General features: G+C 40.2%; 1 long non-coding RNA gene across 1 annotated transcript in view; it reads left to right on the forward strand.

The window, feature by feature from the left end:
- Nucleotides 1-21,176, forward strand: part of LOC147005804 (uncharacterized) — a 107,803-nt gene that overhangs the window by 30,132 nt on the left and 56,495 nt on the right. The window contains exon 3 of the long non-coding RNA XR_015046139.1: nt 359-495. This is a non-coding gene — a long non-coding RNA (uncharacterized LOC147005804). The remainder of the gene's footprint in view (nt 1-358; nt 496-21,176) is intronic.

The raw sequence follows: 21,176 nt of genomic DNA on the forward strand, positions 1-21,176 counted from the left end.
AACTAAACTTGCCCCAGATAAATTCTCTGGGATGTTGGCTTGCTAAAATGTTACTTCAAAAGACCCTACAATGTAAGTAATGAAAAGCAATAAAATGATAAATATGATTTCACTGTGCAACTGGTAGAAAAAAATAAGAATTACTCTAATAACTCAACACTGCCTTTATTAAAAACATTTCCTCTCCCAGTTTGCATAACATGTAGGTTTTCTTATGCTGTGAGGCTCAGTTTTTCTGTGTACCAGCTCTTTCTGTAGACATGGTACATATAAGGCTTTTTGGTTTTTTTTTGTCCTTGTCTTATCTTTCTCTCACTTCTTTTCTCCCAATTCTATATTTTCTCCACCTGTTATTTAGATTTGACCAAGACAATTCCATATTTTCTCATGAAACAAAGACAAGAAAAGGATACCACGCTGAACGGTCAAGGAGAACCTGGTCAGAAGCAGGGAGAAGAGAGTGAAGTCAGGGAAAGCAGAGAGCCCCATCAAACGGTAAGGACCGTACTCTCCACATAGAGAGACAACTGTCTCCGATATACAAACCAGCATCTCCATGCCACAGCGCATGGAGATGGAAACTGAGCCCAGAGGAGGAATAAGATGGTTCTGATTGGTTCAAGTCCATTCCATACCACGTAAATGCTAAACTCCTTGCTCTGCGTAGACAGAACCTACACCTACCCTGTTTTCTGTATTTGGTGGGGAACTGAGAATAAGACTAACTGATCTTCTTCTGTAAAGTAGCAAGTTTAGACAACGTCCTCCTTAACCATGGCAGAGGGATTTGAGAATTGTGGGCCTGGGTACCAGAGGTTTTCCACGGAGATCTCTGGCCAGGCCTGGTGCGAGGGGTTCCGGCGAAGGGATGCGAGTGCGGGCAGGGAGACGAAGTCTCTGTCATGCCTTCCAGGTCATTCAGTGACTTCAAGCCGCTCTGCACTGAGTCGAGTCAGGCTGGGCTGACGAGAAGCCAACTATCCAGTGAGGAGTGTGGGAGACCTCAGGTCCTGTGGATATTCCCTGGATAGGATTTATATATAGTTTTGGGGGTGATTCAGGGTTCGACAGCAGGTACCTCTCATTGGCTTGGACTGAGAGTTTGGGGGAAACTTTATTTGCACGTGGAAAAGCCTGGTGCTGCTCCTACATGACTGGTAGCCACACGCCTCTCCTGTGGGGACTGTGGGGTTGGTAACTTCGACAGGAGCCAGGGGTCTAGGAGACATGATCGAACACCGTCTGTCCCATGTAGGTGGAAATCACCACCCATCGGGTCCCGGGGTTCCAGACTTTTGCTCAACTGGAGACCAGGCTGTCTGCACAGCCCCCTGCCTCACAGAGAATCACTATACTTTGTATCTTACAAGAGATAACTCTTAAAGGGGGAGAGGGTGAAGGCAGAATATCAATGTGGACAGTGTACGAGTTTGGTCGGAATAGCCCTGCATAATCACAGGAGAACCAGTAAGCCCCTTGGCTTTAGTTCCTTTTCTGTTAGTCAGGGAGGGAGATTTAATTCATCTGTGAGTTTACCTTGGGTCTCTGCCATGTGACTTTGCAATGCTGTCCATCAAGAAGTGGAGTTGTGACTTGTTTTGATAAACAGAATGTGGTGCAACGTCACTGAGAATGTTCTGACTCTAGACCTCAAGAGATTTCCTGCAATTCTGCTTTCTTTCTTCAAACTTTGACTCTACCATGAGAACAAGCCCAGGATAGGCTGCTACGGGCAAAGAGACACTTGGCCTAGTCACCCCTGTCAGCCTTGACAAGACATTAGTCACCAAGTCCATAAACAGGGCAGGCTATCTCATTTGGTTGCTATCTTTTCCTAGGCTCCTTTGGCTGCGACAGTTTTTTTTTTTTGTTTGTTTGTTTTTGTTTTGTTTTGTTTTTGATTATCGTTTTTGGGGGAGGAGGAAGTAAACTCAACAATTTTGAGACAAGTTGGTCAGTTATTTGGGATAATGTTAGGTTGAGTTAGATTATTCTGATTTTTTTTTCAAAAGTAAACTGGGTTATGAGTTTATGGGGCAAAGACCAAGAAGTAAAATGACATTTTAGCCTATTTTACCAACATGATTGGTCTCTGATAAAGCTAGCCAGATCGTTCCCCATGAGAGCAGAAGAACCAAACAACTGACACCCCCCAAAAATTGCTGCTCTATGCAGTGAGGAACCAAATAAACCTCTTTCTAACAACGAAGGCTAGGGGAGATACAACTTCCCAATCTAAAGTTTAGTAAGCCAAGGATTCGCAGCACTCAGACTTGGAGCAGAGTACACATTTTCCAGGTCTGCTTTTGACCAAGAAGGGGATGCAAAGCAGCTAGTGGGTCATCGTAACGGTCTGCTGAGTGTTTCTGCAGACAACCCTATTCCCACAACTGTGCTGGCTCTCAACTTCCTATGCCACTGTTACACTAGCTGGTAAGAACATCTTTAGAATTAGGAGCCTGTTTGAGGTCCTATTTATTATTAACATGTAATTTCATGTTAATATTTTTCACATTTAACTAATCATTTAACTGATTAACCTAGCATGGCTCCTTTTTAAGTTTTCTTTTCTTTCTTTTTCTCTTTCTTACTTTCTTTCTTTCTTTCTTTTCATTTTATATGCATTAGTGTTTTGCCTTCATGTATGTCTATATGAGAATGTCAGAACTTGGAGTTGCAGCCAATTGTGAGCTGCTATGTGGGTGATGGGAATTGAACCTGGGTGCTTGGGAAGAAGCAGTACCTGTGCTCTTAAATGCTGAGCCATCTCTCCAGTCCCCTCCTATCGTTGCTCTTAATGCTCATTGAAGAAATAACTCAAGACATACCTGTTTCAGCTCCCTCATCCTTCTTTTTTGACAGCCATTAACTGGAAAGTTGAAAAGTACCATTTGTTTCTGCATTTTTGACCATGAACAGCAAACAACCACGTGTTTGGTGTTCTACTATGTCAGAACTTGCTTTTCAGGGTAAAACAAGATAGCATGCAGTTATGTGACAAATTAGCTCTGATAGGATGTCTTGCACTACAGAGGCTCCCATGGTGCCTGTGAAATGGAAGTCATTTGTTTCTGCTGAGTATGGATATAATTCACTAGACTGGTGATGTCTTTTGTGTTGCCTTGACTTACCTGGGGACTTTCTACAGGTAATGGCAAGATAGCTGTTGAGAACCAGTCTCTTGGATGCTTTGCTGAGTGTTGTTTCCAGAAGAATATCAGACACAGTTACTAGAAGACAGCTGGGAGCCAGGCAAGGATGCCCACAGTGAGGGAGGAACCTTTCAGGTTTATTGTGTGTTAGAGTCTCCTGGAGGAACCATTAGGAAACACTTGCACAACAGTGATTTTCATAGTTTCAGAGGCAACCTGTGCATCAGTATTATTTTAACCCAAACGGTTCTAGCACACAGCCAAAGCAGAGATTCACCTGTAAATTGGGACTACTGATAACTAATTATGCCTTAACCCTGGTGGACCTGGCAATATTATAGGTTACTTTAAAAGAGTAGTTTCCGACCCTGAGGGAAGTCACAAGTGAGTGTGGTTCAGATGTTGTAGGAGTGTGGACTCAGGTAGGCAGGCAGCAAGGTTAATTGCCCCAAATTTAACGCGTATTAGCAACCACCTTCGGTGAACACAAACTGCCAGCCTCCATGGCAACTTTTCAAGTTCAATTTTGAAGAACTTTTGTTCCTGAAAGCTGAAGGACACACAATGACACCTTCAATTACAGGCTAAATGGAGCAGATTAGCTTTGGTGGTCAGAGGCTGCATTCCCCCACCCCACCCCCCTCCCGTGCCCACTTTAAATGGTCAGAGTTTCCGGAAGGGAGGATCTTTCTGCCTGTGGGGCTCCAGCCTGGACGTTGGAGGGGGTGGAGCGTCCCGGGTCTGCTGCTGCGAGGTGGTGGAGTGTTGTTTTCTCTTAGCTGGTTGGAGGACTGGATTCTCCTCATCTCTAAGAGGGAAAGTTCTGGCCAATCACAAGAAGCCAACTGGAGACTGCGAAAGTGGGGATGAGATGGCAAAAATCTGTTCTTGTTGCCGCAGGAGACGCACCTCTTTCGGTGCGCGGAGATGCCCCAGAAACTTGTCAAGCTGAAGCTGGCAGCTGTGACATTCCCGGCGTGCGTGGGGAGGGAGGTTGTTTAGCTGCGGCTGCTTGGGGCTTGGCACTCAGAATTCTGTTTTCCCGACTGAAGTTGAACTCTGGGCCTGGAGTGGGGCCGGGGCTTCTATTAGAATTTTAATATGGGAGAAATGAAGTGAAGGGCTAAGGAAAGGCAAAGGGGAAAGGCATGGGGCGGAAACTCCACCCCATCTCTTTGATTCTTGCCCACATACCTCCCCGAACCTGTTTCCTAACCTGTAAAATGGGCACGTAAATGCTTTCGGAGACTTACTGGTTCTAGATTTGCAGGTTATGGTAGAGAAGCAGGCAAGGGCCATTAGTCTGTTTGCCTTACAATCAAGTGGTATTTGGAGGACAGCATTTTGAGCCTTCTCATATTTTATGAGCAAAAGACTTTCCCCCAACCCCGAGAACCTTGGTTTTGATTTCAGTAACAGAAATCTTGGGAGGACCCCCACTGCTTACAGAGAGGGCTTTAGTTTCTATACAACCAAAAGTAGGCTTCGGCCCTGCAAATTAGGAGCGCCCCCAGCTCCCTCCTGCTAGTTTTATTTTGTTTTGTTTTGTTGGGTTTTGTCTTTCTGATCTTCTACCGCCCTCTGCTCTCCCCTTCCCTTCCTCTTCTCCCCACTCCTTCCTCTTAGTGTTGTTTACTGATCTCCCAAGTTCTGATGACGCTCTGGGCACCTCGCCAAATTTGAGGGCCCCCGAATCCATCGGGGGTGGCTTAGAAGTCTCTGGTCTAAGGCGAATCTCCGCCGGGCAGATGTAGGACTAACAAATAGTGACAGGGCAGTGAGTGTGCAGCGCCCCGAGGTCCCTGCGGAAATGCGCACAGGCTGTTTGGAAAGCCGGAGGGACCCCTGACCCAGGGGATGCCGCATCTCGCCCCCGCCGCAGCCTGCAAGGGCGGGGGTTGAGGCTCCAGCGCCCCGCAGCCGCAGTGACTCAGGAGGCCTCCCGCCCGCGTTCCTCCGCCACCCGCTCACTGCGGCACCGGGGACACGGTTCCTCCGCCCACAGCCTGCACCGCGTCCCCGGCGCCCTCCCCGCCGGCTTGCCCGGGCTGTGCCACCCCCACTTTCTGTCCGCAGAGGCGGCTACGCAGGAGGGGAGGAGGGTGTTTGCTCCTAGATTGTTCTGCACTGGGAGAGCTGCGGGAGGGAAAAGGAGAGACAGGACCATTGGAATGACTCAGGGTTTTTGAAGCAGCTAAGCCATAACAGAGGCCTCACTCCAGGATCGGGGAAAGCCAGCAAGATTCCTTAGGAGTTTCTGGCCTTAAAAACAGGTTCCTACCCAGACTCCCAGCTTGAATTCTGCAGGAGCGTAGAAATGCACTCATAATTTATAGCTCTAAGAATATCTGTATTACTTAGAAAAAGGAAATAGGGTCTGGAGGCCTCGAATAGCCTCAAAATAACCATTCTGCTGGTTACCAGTCCATCTTTGGAAGGTAGTTACAGCTAGGATCCTATCAGTATTAACTAACCAAAAGACACATCTTAGTAAGGATAGCTCCTACCTCCAGGAACCATAGACTCTCCTGCTAAGATAGAGCTAGAGGGACCCTTCTCCCTCCTGAGTCACTGTGGCAGCAGATTGAAGAGGCCCCTCGGGGCCTTGATGTGCTTTTGCTTCAAGCTAGATGGTCAGTGACATGTTTCATAAAGTACCCGGTTCTAAGTCCTGCCTCACAGAGAGGCAGTGGAAAGCTCTCTGTTTCTCTAGGCCATACCAGCTCGATTCCCCCAAAAGAAGAGAGCTGTCATTTCTCCATACATCAGTCAAGATTCTGGAAGCAAAGAAAGACCATTGTTTACCACATATCTTCCTGTCCAAAGTCATTGTTAAGCTGAGAGGACCCTCTGTGATCGCCACCCGCCATGTCTCACCCTCTGGTCTCTATGTGACCTTTAGTCTAGTCATGCTGGCCTTTCTGTTTCTTAAACTCCCCGCTGATCATCTATCTCTGCCTCTGGGTCCTCGGGCATGCTGGATGGCCCCTCCACAGGTAAAGTGAGCCCTCGATGCCTCAAAGGCCATCCTATCCAAAATAGATCCTGTCCATGACAGCTGTGCTGAGTTTTCCCTTTTTGCATTTACTTCATTATGCATTATTGCTCTGTAAATAGAACATCTCCTCTAAAGAAAGAGTTCCTTGGGATCTAGGGCTTTATCTTGTGAATTGTTCTAGTGCCCATGGCTGGCACATTGTAAGTGTTTGATGAGTATGTGAAGAAAGAACAAGACCAGGCCATGAGCTTGCTCAACTTCATAAGTTAATGACCTTTCCTCAGAATATCTGTTGTCTCCCACTCAAACTGGTTGGCTAGAAATCTTGAACTGATGTCAGATTACACCATGATATGAACAAGCTGGACACCTAAATAAGATGTAGATTTTAGTATTCTCCGATCTCTCTGTAAGCTGAAATACCCCATTACTTTGGAATGTAAATATTTTAAAGCTGTTATTCAAATAGATGTCGGTATGCTCACAGTATAGCCAATGTTATCTCTATATTTTTGTACTTCTCAAGGCTTGGAGGGATGCCAACATTTATAAAGCGTATGGACTACTTACTGTAGCTCATTCAACCCACTAAGTTATTGTAGTCAACTGGTCAACTGCCAGTCGGTGGCAGAATCCTAAGGTCTGTACTGGCATGCTGCAATGTGATTGCCACTCATTTGAGCAAGAGCCATCGTGGTAGTCATTTCTCTTCCAGCCACTTGGTAGCCATACCAACTCATTCCTTTTCTTAGCAATTTTCTTCTCTATGGTTGAATCATATAAAGATTCTTATAAAGAATCGCAGCAACACTAGTGCTTTTAAAAATAGCACTATGTGAAAAAAAAATAACAGCAAAATTGGATTTAAGTCTTGGCTGTTTTATATATCAGCAGGGGTCACTTCTTTTTATTCTGAGTCCTCATTTGAGCAGTTAGTGTCCTGTTACCCTTCTGCCTCCTGAGACCACCACTGTGAGGGTCAGATGAATTAGGGCAGAATAAAGTGCTTTGTAAGTGTCAACACTGGGTGGGTACTCCAGCAACCAGCATGATGCGATTAAAGAGAAGGGGGGAGAGGGGAGGGAGGGAGGGGAGAGAGAGAAACAGAGAGGGGGAGGGAAGGAAGGGGGAGGGAGGGTGGCAGGGAGGGAGAGAAAGAGAGAGACAGAGACAGACAGACAGACAGACAGACAGAGAGGTGTTTATGTGTGTAAAACACTTGAGAACTAAAGCCCCACCTTCCTGGGGGCTGGGAGCTGTGTATAAACATAGTCAGTCCACTGATGGTTATTAAGAAAGGGACTCTGAACCAAATGGAAAATCTCTAGGCATCAAGAGTTAAGTGTGGAATGAGCTGTGCCAGAGATTAAAGAGGAAGTGAGATCAGAGACCACATTTGGGGTGTTGTGATGTCTGAACCATAGGTCTGGAGCAAGAGCAGGTTGGAGGAGGCAAACAGAAGGCTTTGATCCAACTGAGATGAAATAGAGTTGAAAGGCATAAGGGTAGGTAGAGCAGGGGCTGGTTGCTCACTCAATGTCTTATTTCTTCACCCTGTGCTTGCCAGACATGATAGTTCTCTATCTCCTTCAGGAAGGTTTCCAGAGAACAACCTCTTTTTATAAGAGTGTAGATGACATCTGGACAGTCTTCCCCTACCCTAGCTTTGTTGTTGCTTTCAAGAACTGAGGAATTTGAACCACTGAAGTCTTGCTTAGATAAGTTTGTTGCTCATTTCTTGGCAGGCAAAAGAACTGGGTTTTCTTTTTGGAAATTCTGGTACAGTCATTGAAGCTGAAATGGCAGTCTTGCCCTGCACTGAATCTAAACCTTTTACCATCAGTATATCAAGTACCCATTCAATGTCTTCTACCAGGTGGCTGCATTGTCTTTCTTTATTAACAGCCCTCTAGGAGATGGACATCTTGTCATTTATAGCATATTCAGCTTCAAGCCACTATGCAAAGAAGCATGTGAGAAATGTCTAGTAACAGTGTGTTTTCCATAACCGGATAACATATAAAATATCTGTTGAATATTCAGTATTTTTAATCACGCCTTTAGGGTTCGTTCTGTATATTACACTGTTGTGTTTTAATGGTTGTCACTTCTTTCCCCTTACTTTTCCCTCCTGTCCTAATAATAGGCTTTCATAATTCTGTGGTGATTCTGATTCTGACATTGACCACCCCAATAATCTGTAACTTAGAGAAGAGTTTGGGGCCTATGAAATTGTCATAATCACAACAAAGGACAGACTTTACTTGCAATTGAATTACAGTCAAGAAGATGAAAGAAAATTAGTGACAATGTCAGTCCTCTATTGCTGTTTAACAAAATAGTCCCAAAGTAATTGCTTATAACATCAAAAGGGTCTGAATAAGAAGGTAATATATTCTAGCTCAAATGAGAACTACAAAAGATCATGAATACCAAGAGAGATTAAGAGCTGGCACAAATGAGATATAAGTAAGAATCCACTGCCTTCTCTTGAATGTCTCCAGGATATGGGGCTGTTACCTTGTTCTCTGAGCTAGTGCAGTGACTTCCTGAAATCAGACCATGTGTGAGTTAGACTGTTCCAGAAGAAGTTGAAAATTTCCCCCCAGTGAATACCTCTTTGGCTGGTGGTTCACTGGTGAAAGTCAGGTCAGATTCATTACAGATTGGAATCAAAAGAAGTAGAGTCAAAGTCATCTGACTTGTGTGTCCATGAGTGGTCATTTAACCTCTTTGAAGTTTTATTTTTTTTTCACCCATAGTGAGTTTAAAGTTTACAATCAAATATTTGCAATAAAATTCAAATAAAATATTTTGGGTATGAAAGTTTTTGTAAACTGTATGTCACTGAACAGGTAAGATAGAATTACTGGGCAGAGAGCTTGGGGCCTGGGATGGGGTCTGTTTGTATTGGGGATTTGTGGATTCCATCTGCTTAATTAACTCTCCTGGTTGAAGGATTTGCATCACTCTTATGACTGTTGTCCTTGTTTTGGGGATAGCCAGGACTGAATGAAATATGAAGTATTTGGAATTGGTTGTAGGATCATCAGGGTGGAATTATTTGTAAGGGGCCAGAAAAGAGCTTAAAAAGCCAAGGAACTATTCACTAGGACCAAGTATTAGGTGTACAGAGGGCAAACTCAAGCAATCCCATTTCCCTTCTTGTTCTTCTGGATGTTAGTTCTGCCTCATGGCCTGTCCAGGATCTTACAACATATCCTTTGCTGCAGATTTTACTGTTGCTTTCTAGTGGTTTCTCTGGAGGTTGGAGGATGCCAAAGAGGCCAATGTCAACAAACAAAGAATAATGTACAGCTTCCAGAAGAGCCTTGTGTTTTCCTTGGCTTAGTTTTCATTTCACTTATGAAAATCTTGATTTTCATGAATTCATCTAAAATACATACTTATTTAACAACCTTAGGAGCTACATCATGCATATTCATATCTGAAGTGCCATCTGTTCCATCTCTTGGAGAGAGTCAGTTTCTAAGTGTGTACCATCCAATCTCATTCAGGAGGTAGCCCAGGGAGTCCATATGGCTTTTGGCAATTTCCCGACTACACCAGAACCCAGGTTAAGGCTCAGAAGTGACCTAGGATAAGCTTCAAGTCAAATGGACTGCAGTATAATTTGACTTTTCAGCCTGAGAAGGAATGAGAAGGCATGGATGTTTTTGCAAAGTACAAGTGATAAAATTCATTATATGGAAGGATTTTTTCCCAGTTCAACTATACAGGCAAGGCCAGTGGTATACCCTTAGGTTTTCTAAAAAGAAACATATCCATCATGTATGGGTTAAAGAGTATGCTTAAAATAAAATAGAATTCATTGAAAAATTAAGCCAGTATTAGTGAGAGTAGTAGGAAGGGATTATAGAATAAAGAGTGTTGATGTCAAGCTCTGACTTTGTCTAGAATTAGGTATGAACTCTTAAGCCAAACATTTAGTGATCTTTGCCTATTTCCTCATCTGTGACAGAATGAATAATATATCAGATACTACTGAAATTCTGCCCAATTTCACCATCTAAGACTTTTGTGCCTTCTCTACTCACATTACTAAAATAAAGAGGTAGAGCCATCATTTCTAGATGCTATTCTACAATTATAATCTCTAACACGAGTACAATGGCATTGCCCTGTTAGCCATGCCTGCTCTGGGAAAAGAACTTAGGCACTATAAAATGAAAAGGAATGCAGTAAGACTTGGACCTTTTACTTCTGATATTTAAATGCATACTTCACTTAAAATGTCCAAATATGAACTGGGGGTATGGGTTAGTGGTTAAGAGTACTTCTGGGCAAGCATGAGGACCTGATTTTGAGTCCACAGGATCCTGATGCTGGCCATTGCTGCCCATGCCTGATACATCTTCAGCACTATGGGAGACAGAGACAGGAGAATCAATGGTTTACTGACCATGATTAACCAGAGTTTCAGGGATAGATTTTTGTCTCAAGGGAATAACATGGGAATGATATAATTCACCTCTGGCCTCTGACAAGCTTACATGTAGAGCCACACACCAGCACCAACACACACACATACACACACACACACACACACACACACACACACACACACACACACACGATGGAGTAGGGGAGGGAGATTAGGAGGGAATCATCTCAAGAAAGAAAACAAACTAAGAGATTAAAACTGTCTGTCGTTAACCTTTCAGGATCACCAAATTAATAATCTTGGCTTCAGCGAAATTCTTTTAGTGGATCTTGACAGCTAATTTCCCCCAAGGAAGCCAGAGGGTTGATTAATGAGCATCTTTACACATTGGCTTCTTGTACTTTTACTTCTCTTTCCCTTATAAAACCTTCCCACCCCTGAACTGTTAGCACCAACAGGAGAGACTATCTTAGTGGGATTTCAATCCATAGCTTTTTCTCTTGTTGTGTGACTTTCCGGGGAAAAAAAAAATGAAAAACCATCTGCTTATCCCAGATAAATCATGGATGGCAAACTAAAGATACAATTCTACTAAAGTCTAACTTGACAAGTCCTTGGGTTTATCTGATTACTTACAGGAGTATGGATGATGGGTAACTGAGGAAAACACGGATGACTCAAAGGCAGCTGCATTATAGAAACCTGTACCTCAGTTTAGATGAGGAATTGTCACCTTGGAGCTCTTTGCATAACTTGCAGGTATCTCAACAAGTTGGAGCGTTCTCTCTTGAACATTTTATACTGCTTTAATAATCTTGGGGAAGAAAGGTCTTTGTGAATCTTGTAACTTTCACAGACTTCCTAAAACTTGTGAGTTGTATACTTGTATGTCTTAATGAGCCTTCCTCTAGGATGGAATGTTTCAAGTTGTAATTTTCTGAATCTTGTGGAACCTTCTGCCAGAATGGAAATGTTCACATTTCCAGGGTATTGTTTTACAACACATCTATGTATGTATTAGTTCACTGAATATGGACAGTGAATGGCATGTAAACAATACTTGGAAGGGGGACTTGTAAGAAATTATGAGTAGATATTCCCTTTCTTATAAAGTCCTTATAGACCCAAATAAAATATTCTCCAGATTACCATGCTGTAATTTCCACCCACAGTTTAATGCTACTATCTTGTAATTCTGGTCAATAAGCTCCATCTCCCTGTTGACCATCGGATCATGACAGGAACAACTAGTGGTCTATAAAGAGCTGTGTAGCTGAGCTAGGAATTTTGTAACTTTGACTTCCATTAGCTTCTGCTACTGATGTTTTTATGAAGATTTAACCAATAATAAAAGTCAAGAACATTTGTAGCTGTAACTTAGTTACAATATGATGCTAACAAATCAATACGTAAGCAGAGTATTGAGACAGAAAGGAAGGCAGACAATCAGGGTTAAACCATTTTTGGGTCAATCATACTGAGACCCTCTAACAGTCCCAGTCAAAAACAACAACAAAAACCCCTTAAGCTTAGCCCTATCCCAAAAGAACAGAAATCTGAGCATCCATTTACCAACTCATTTCATTGATTGAGAGTTGCCTCATACAGCTAGATAGCACCCAGCTTCTCTAGCCTTTCTGGAGTGAGACTTGGGATTCAGGTAGAATAGTAGTGTTAAGTTCTAAAAGGACATTGGTGTATATCTTGTGCACTTGCTACAAACTGGCACAGAAAGAGTACCACCACATGCAACAGCTTCCTAAATGTCAATGAAAGAGAAACCCCAATTCAAACTTAAATGATAACTGAAGTATACTGATTCAAGACTTGTCCAAAAATTGACATGTCTTCCTCCAACAGCCAGGGTAAGGCTTTGGCCAGACCTGTGTTTATTATTCAAATTCCTTCCCCTACTTACTGTGTTTTGAATCCATTCTTAGTATTTAGTTTTTAATTTTCATAGCTGAAAATAGCCCTAAAATTGCTTTTAGGGCTGTATTTTCATGGCTTAATATTCAATCACAAAGAAAAAGAATTGGTCACAAAGAAAAAAAATAATTGTTTTTTAAATAGCTTAAAGAAGTATAGGAGTTAATTCTTTTGGGCCATAAGTGGCTTATAGAGGGGTCAGATTTCCACCTGTAACCCAATTACAGTAGCTAGCTGACCTAAGCCTTTCAATACTTACTTTTGGTTAGAAGGGCTGAGGTGGTGCTAATTCAAAGTACATTGTCAAGAAATGTGAATGCTGACAGCATAGGTATAGGAAATAAGCGAGTGATCTGGAGCCCTTAAGTCCAGTAGCACTGATGTTACAGACCTTAAGCACTATGCTATGACTTCAGCACTCTGATGCCAACTGAATGTTCAGGGGGCAGAGAAAGAAATTAGCTGTAGTGTGTTAAAAGAAGGTGTGGCATGGGGGCAAGGAGGAAAACCGATAATGGAAAACTCAGTTATCCACACCCCCTCCAGGGAATGGAATTCAGACTGTTATCTTTGACAACACTAATGCTGGGTAATATTTATTTAGCTGAGCCCAATAAGCAGTGTAAAGAGTTTCATCTCTCAAACTGGCACAGCAGGGGGCCACAGCAGCCAGGCTGCTGATAATTAACAGCGAAATGCCTGGCGAGTTCTCTTCCTGAAATATCCGAAGGGATGGCTGGGACTGCTGGGTGAATTCATTTTCCTCTTGCTGGCTGGGGTAAAGAGAGAGCTGCAGCAGAAAATTACCAGGAGAGGCAGCCAGCCAAAGGAAGAGCAAATGGCTGTTCTGAGCAAGCAGCCTGAGGAGGGCAACCCGTCTCCTGCTCATGGAAGATCATATCCTCACACTTTGCACATTCAACATTCACAGTGAATTCTAATACAGGCAAAGGGGATTACGTCGTTTACAGCTCACAGGTGCCACATTTGAAACAGTAGGTGCAGAACGAGGGTATGATAAAATTCCTAGGAACCACGGAGATTTTGTAATTCTTCCATCATTACTGATGAAGAAAGAGGGATTAAGAAAAGGCATGTGATGAATACAGCTACACAGTGAATTTATTATAGACTTGACAGAAGAACCTCGTACTCCTATCTGCCAAGTCAGTGTCTCCATCTTTTATCTAAAGTCTCAAAATCCCAGATGGACATAGACTTTGTCCCTCTTTTGCAGCTGAATCTTTAGATGGTATCTCTACAAGACTGTAAGAGAAAAGCCAATCCTAAACAACTCTGTCAACAAATCACTCTGGAATTCTTCTCAACTAAGAACATAGATGTTGGTAATACAAAAAGTATATAATAATTACTCAGTTTTCAAAATATACCAAAAAACAGGACTTCGAACATTTCTAAACATAATTATTTTTAAATTTCAGTCATCATAATTGCTTTCACATGGGTACAATTCCCAGTTAATATGACAGGAAGTTGATGTTTGCAGAGTATATGGACTTTCACACAAATCACAAACTTAATAAATGATCGGAGGAGGATAAAATTTCACTGAACTTATCCAAAATCCCTGACTCACTTGGCCTTCCTTCTTGGCTCACCCAGTGCTTCAGGGACTTCCTACACGTTTTGACTTTTCCAATACAAAATTCTGAATCTTGAGAAATCAACCAAAATTTTCTTTACCTCCAAAGAATATTATATGTCCCTTGTACTTTGTAGAATGAATATTAAAGACTTTAGAATTGTAAAACACGAGGCACGTTTACATACTAAAGGACAGCTCTTCTAAATGTCATTTCAAAATCATAGCTTTACTAAAGACTTGGAATTGGAATGACTTTCTCTCCCTCCCTGAAGTTCCTTGCTGTGAAGACTGCATGTTGTATGCTAGCACTAAAAGAGGGGATCTTACCCTACCCAAAGACTCCTTGCCAGATAGCCTCTCACTTTTTCTCTCATTTCCCACCCCTGATCTGTATGACTTCCAATTCTCCTTTCTGCAATTTCTCCAGATGGTAGACATCTTTCTGCCTCCTGGCTCCCACAACTTCTTTCTGCTGAATGGAAGCCAATTCTTGCAACCCAACTTCCTCCTCAAATGGATGTGCATAGCTTCTAGAAGGACCAGGCCATCTGACACCATCGCCTGCTGTCTTCTCTTGCCAATGTCCTTGCTTGACCTAGGCTTCCCCTAATTGAGCTTGATGGAGGATGACCATGGTGGGCTTGCTTGCATCTGATTTTCTTGTTACTTAGTGTCTCATCTTAATTCTTCTTCAGTTTCGCAACTAAAATTTATTCTCCCTTAGTTTGGAGCTGTTTCTACCCTTACTATAAGAGCATTACTATAACTTAAAGCAGATGGATTGATTCTGATATTTTAAATTTCAAGCTGTTTTGGCAATTATATCATCAAGATATCAAAGATGACCCAAAGAATTGCCTGTTTGTCCATAGGGATGTGAGAGGAACTGCTCAGCATAGAACATTTCACAGAAGGGCAGTTCCTGAAGCAGGGGCATGAAATATATAGACACATCTAAGGATGGAGAACCTTTTCCTAATTTTATTCCTCTTCCTTATGTTATCTCACAAGCACCTGTATTTTCTCCATAATATCGTTATTTTATATTAGTATTTTTATCTTTATCTTATTATTTGGTATGATGTAGTCCAAAATTTCCTATATTATAAATAAAATATCGTACCTCTCCTGCCTCTAAAAATTTTTCCCTAAGGCAACTAATAATGAATTGTTAAGACATCACCTTCAGAAAACCAATATTTCTTTTGCTGGATTAAGCTTGCCACAAATTGCAGAAATTCTCCTGCATCTATCTCTCTAGTAGTTATTTATACTCAGTGTGGGTACTTCATCTGCTTTAATGTTTATATTTTAATTTTAAATTCCTTTATGTAGAGTCTTACTAAAAGATATGAATTCTCTCTTATCTTTACAGTACAATGACCAATTATTAAACACATGATCTGCCACAATTTCCAACTGTTCATTGCCCCTCACCCACAAAGGTCCATATTTTTTACACTGTGATCAGACTGGCTGTTTTATAAAATGGCCTCAGCCATTCTATCTTCTAACCGCTGCCTCCTCCAGGATAAGCTCTATTCTCCTTACCCCTGCCCCAGTCACAGTATAGATTATTATTTTCCCATTAATCAACGTTCTAGTAACTTTTTATGCACCTTATCTCTTTGCGCTTTTTCTTGCCTGTTTATTAGACAGTTTGGGAATGCCTTCTCTTCTTACCTACCTTGAAGAATGCTGTGCATCTTTCTCATTCTCACTAATAACAATTTCTATGAATCCTCCTCTATTTAAAAGGCATAGAAGGCACATAAACAATCAAGACTCACAAATTCTTTCCTGATTTTCCAATTCACCCTGTATTTTATGACTTTGCTAATACTTGAGAGCATATAAACAAAACCTTAGTAATTATTTTGAAATATTTTTAGTATGAGACATGTTATTCATTTATAAATAATAATACAATTTAAATGTACTGAGTGAACTGCTGTATGCCAGACACTGATTTGGGCACTGTATGTGAGTGCCTATGATTCACTAAAGCCTTTTCTCTCATGGAACTTTCTTTATATTGGGGAAAGGAAGACTAAAGGCAAATAGAAGCTGAGAGATGCTTTCAAAATTAAGGTATTGGAAAATTAGGAAATACTCTTGAAAAATGTGTTAGCTTTTGACTAAAAACTATAGAATTTTATTTTAAGAAAAGCAGTTTTAATGTTTGACTTCAGACCCAAGTCATATGAAAGAGATGGCCAGCTAAGTATGGAGATAGCAGATGGTTAGCAAATACAAAAGCCATGAGATGGGAGCTTTCTGAGCCTATTAGAGGTTAGTGAGGATAGGGAATTCTTAAAAAAGTCAGAGGTTTCAGTAGAAGCAAGGACCTGGACTGAATCTAAAGGACAGAGAGATATCTAAGTCTGAAAACTCCTTGAAAGCAGACATACCAAAGTCATCTTTCTATTCATGAGGGCTAAGGTAATGACTGGCAAAAGAAATACTGTAAAGAAAAGTTTATTTGGAGAATGTAAGTTGCCCCACATTGTAAACCAAAAAACATATACTTCCTATGTTACATAATACATGTCTGCAGACACATTTGGCTAAGGGGAAATTTAGCTATTAAATAACAACCCTTGGGTTTCAATTTCCACCAAGGACCATTGTGAGGATTTTTATAGGTTCTAAAAGAGCCCTACTTACTCTCCAAGTTTCCATTCACTCTATAGTCTTCTATTCTAGCTTATCACTAAAATGGTTTATAGCTTTTGGAGTTTTACAAGCTTCAATCTGCTCTTGGCTTTTTGCCTCTGACATTCAATTTTCACACCCACTTTTATGAATTCAAGAATGGTACTAGACTGGCTTCCTTTGATAAGTTTTTTTTCTTCCAATTTACTGTCAAGCCTTCCATTTAAAAGGTTGTACAAAGCATCTATGTTCAACTTTCAAAGTAATTATAGAGAAAATACTTCAAATACATGCATGCATCACTACTACATCAGTTAAGAAAAGAGAAAGCTGCAGGTAAGAGGTGGCATTTTACAACAGAAATCATCTTTGGAAACAGAATAGCTATGTGTGGCCCCTTCATTTGTAAAATCATCAAGGCTCAGAATTAACCAATGGTATTATACAGGCCATGTGATGGTGACCAAGTGAGTTAGCATGGAGTTATTAACTCCAAACTAGGTGACCTTTCAGGGACCGGGGCCTTACTTTCTCAGTCCAGGCAGTCTGGGATCCAGGTGAATGTTTTCAGGAGTTAAATTGTCCTGGGGTTGGGGTGGGGTATTGTTTGATTACCAGGCAACACTGGTAGTCTACTCTGAGGATGTGTGCTAGTCTCATATATTGATGGCATTTTAACATACAGTACCTTTTATAAACTCACCAATTTGGCTCATATTTAGAGGTAATATTTTCTAAATATACCATTTGGGGGAGTAAATCTGTGAGTAGTAGATTCAGAAATCTGTGAGTAGAAGAGGCCACCCCAATAGTTTCTAATTATTGGGGGAGTGGAGCATTGTACAAACACTGGATCCTTTCCTGGTGCTGTTAAGATCCATATGGGAATGACTGTGTCATTATTCCCCCTCTTTCTCCTCACTCTATGTTACTCTCTGAGACACACAAACAAACAAACAAACACAAATGAATCTACTCTCACACTTTGGAAACTGAAGGATGAGGACATGGCCATGCAAATAACTCTGTCTCTCCATATAAATATTGCTGCCTGCCTATACTTTCTTTACCTTTTGTAGGCAAGTAGGGAAAGGCAGATTTTTCTTTTGATTCCTAAGGATTTATTCAAAAGTAAAAGGTGTGGTGTATTTCTATTTTCAGCAAAAAGTAAAAATAAATAAAGGCACAATGAGTTGGGAATTAGACATCAAAGAGTAGTTGAAGATGATGATTAAGTAGAGGCTATTTGCTCAGGCTATAGATATCTGTATTTGCAAATAAAAAAAATGTTGCAACAACCAAGTAAAATCATTCTGTAGTTGGAATGAAGCCTGTAGTTACCTGCTTTTAAATTTGCTATTTCTAAAGCTTTTCATTCTTTTCAAATCAAATTAAAATTGCTAATATGTATCTGAGATTGGAATAAAAAGCTACAGCATGTAGGGTCATCATTCTGGTGATGCTGGACAGATAGGTGGAGAATGAAAAGGGGTCATGAGGAGGGAGTTTTTACAAAGTGCGCTGTCTATTGGGGGAACTAGAATAACTTACCATTTTATCCCTTCATGCTTGATTGGTGTATTTTTTCCTCTCTAATATGTCTTCCAGTTCACAAATTTCCTCTTTAACTGTGTCTATTCTATAATTAGAAGTATATCTTAGTTTTTAACTTGACTATATATATGTATATATATATGTATATGTGTATATATACATATCTGTGTGTATGTATATATACATATATATGTTATAATTCTCATTTCATTCTTTAAATATCTTTATAATTCTTTGACTTTTTAGTATTAATTTCTTCTTATTTTCTTGTAGAAAAGCATCTAAAAGCCTGTGTTTTAGATGTATGTTTAAAGAGAGCCAGTGATTCTATTTTTTTATCTAAAGTATTTGTAATTATTTTAATAGCATTTTGCATTATCCCATTTTGAACTGATTTCCTCTCATAAAAGGCATTATGTTTCAAAAACATTTGTGAAAGTGATTTTAGCCTAATAGGGAATATTCAGAGAAATAATTTATTTTGTTCTGTCATGTATTTCAGATACTAGTCATTTGTAGTCACTCTAATCCAATTTATGGATTTACACATCTATAAAACTTAGACAATTAAAATAAAGGCTATATATTAAATCTGGGCTTCTGATTTCAACTTTTGTCCTCTGGGCTCCCCTTCAGCCTCTCTAATATCTCCTTTACACAGACTGAAGGGCACCAAAAAATTATTAAGCTCTACTTTTCCATCTCCTTTTGAATATAGGCCTGGTAATTATTCAGCAACTTACCTTTTTTTTTTTTTTATGCTTTCAGACTACTGAAAAGATACAGAGTTTTCTTATCTGTATCAAGTGAGCTGCAAGAGATAAAAAGATGTCTATTAATCATGAGGCTTCCTCATCATACATATATATGTGTATACATACACACAAACACACACACACATATATATGAACATATTCACATGTGTACATAACGAAATATACAGATACAGATAAGATTTTGGTGAATGGCCAGAACTTGAAGATATGAGGTTTTAGAAAATAACATAAGATTTAGAGAAACACATTATTTTTGTCTTGATGAATTTCTTATGAGTGGTATCTTCAGAATCAAATGAGTTTTTTTAATGCAGTTCAGCTGAAAATTAAAGTCTTTTCAACACATGCTTCTGATGGGTTTGAAATTTGGCAGATAAACCTATGAGTTATAAAAGGGTTTTCTTAATTTTCTTGGCTTAAAATTCCTTAAAAATAAGAATATTTTTCATAACTTCTCTTTTAGATATAAAACATATATAGGAATATGGATATGTCATAATATAAGTAATTGAGTTAATTTTGATTAAGGTAAGCTATCTGTGTGCCTGGGACCTAAATGCAGAAATACCTCATCTTCAGTTCCCCAGAGTCCACTTTTGTATCCCCTTCCAGCCCATCAGGAATAAGTACTGTCCAGAATCCTCACACAATGGGTTTTACTTGTTTTTAAATTTGACCTAGAGAATTGCTTCGTAGATGTTCTACATTTTGTTGCCTAACTTGTTTCCTCAACAGTTTTTTTTGTTATGTATCAGTGTTACCTGGCACGTATAGATCACACATCTCATTTTTTAAATAATGATCACATAAATTACGATATATCCTTTGTACTATTGTCCATTGTACTTTTGATAGATATGGAAGTTATTTCAGTTTGTTTCTTGGAGCTATAACTTGGGTTGAGTAACTTATTTTGTACAAGGTTCTATATGCTGCAAAGTTCAAGATCAGTTGGCCAGTCTAAAGATTTTCTTGTATTGCTTCATGTCATGACATAACTTGGCAAAAGAGAGGTTACAAGCGAGGAAGGAGGCCACATGTCTTATTACTGGGAAACAGACTTTAATCTAGCCATGAAGGCCCTGTCCTATGTCCCAAATGCCTTCCACTAGGCCCCATGTTCCCATATGAATACACTGAGGAGTTAAGGTTTTCACAAATTAACATGTGGAAGTGCATTCACACTATACAGGGTTCTTTTTAAATACAGGACATTGAAAAATAATTTTTGTTGTAAAAACTGTACTATGATCAGTTGTTTCATACTTTCTTTTTATCTTTTAATAAGCCAAGGTAGGAGGATTCTAAGCCTTTTGCCTCCTAATTTATGTCGTTCATCAGGACATTGACCCAGACTTTTGTCCTTGAGTTAACAGATATTGGCCCTGAGATGCTTTGTCGTGGGTAGTTTGCTGAATGAAATTTGTCTATAGACTGTCTTTCATCCTAGCCATAGCTTAAGAATCTAGTTGCCAGTTAAGTTTGACAACACAACAGAAAAATCAATAAAGCATTTAGTTTGGGCTTAAAAATCTGAATTCTGTTTGCCATGCTACCTACAATAGGTTGTCTTCAAAATTAAATTCTCTGTGTCTTTGTTGACATTTTCAGGAACACAGGTAAAGCTTTCATGTAGCTGAAGTGTATTCAATTCCCTCTGAAAGTTATTATAATTCTTTAGGTAGAATTAGTTTGTGAGAATTCACAGGAGTGATGTCTCTCTGTCAGATACTAAACTTGCTTACACTTGTACAGAACAACTTCCTGTACATTAGAGCAAACTATGGTTAAAATGGAATATTATAACCAATTTGAGTATTATCATATAGACCTCCAAGCCAAGCAGATGGCTCATGGGAAATAGAATTACTCATTTATTTCACAGAGCCAACGCAGCCTCTGCTATTTGTTACTCTCTATGCTAATGTAATTTACATTAAGTTATATTAAATTAAATGTTAATTATATAACAATATCGTCATAGCACAACATACTATAATTTCAATGAACGATAAGAGCTAGGGAGAAAATAAATCAAGTCAAGGTTAAGAGTACGTTCAAGAGCCAGATGTAATTTCAGCTTGGAAGCTTTGCATCAAGA

The sequence above is a fragment of the Mus caroli genome, unplaced genomic scaffold (genome assembly GCF_978045245.1).
Source record: "Mus caroli unplaced genomic scaffold, Mus_caroli_1 scaffold_2, whole genome shotgun sequence".
Classification (NCBI taxonomy): domain Eukaryota; kingdom Metazoa; phylum Chordata; class Mammalia; order Rodentia; family Muridae; genus Mus; species Mus caroli.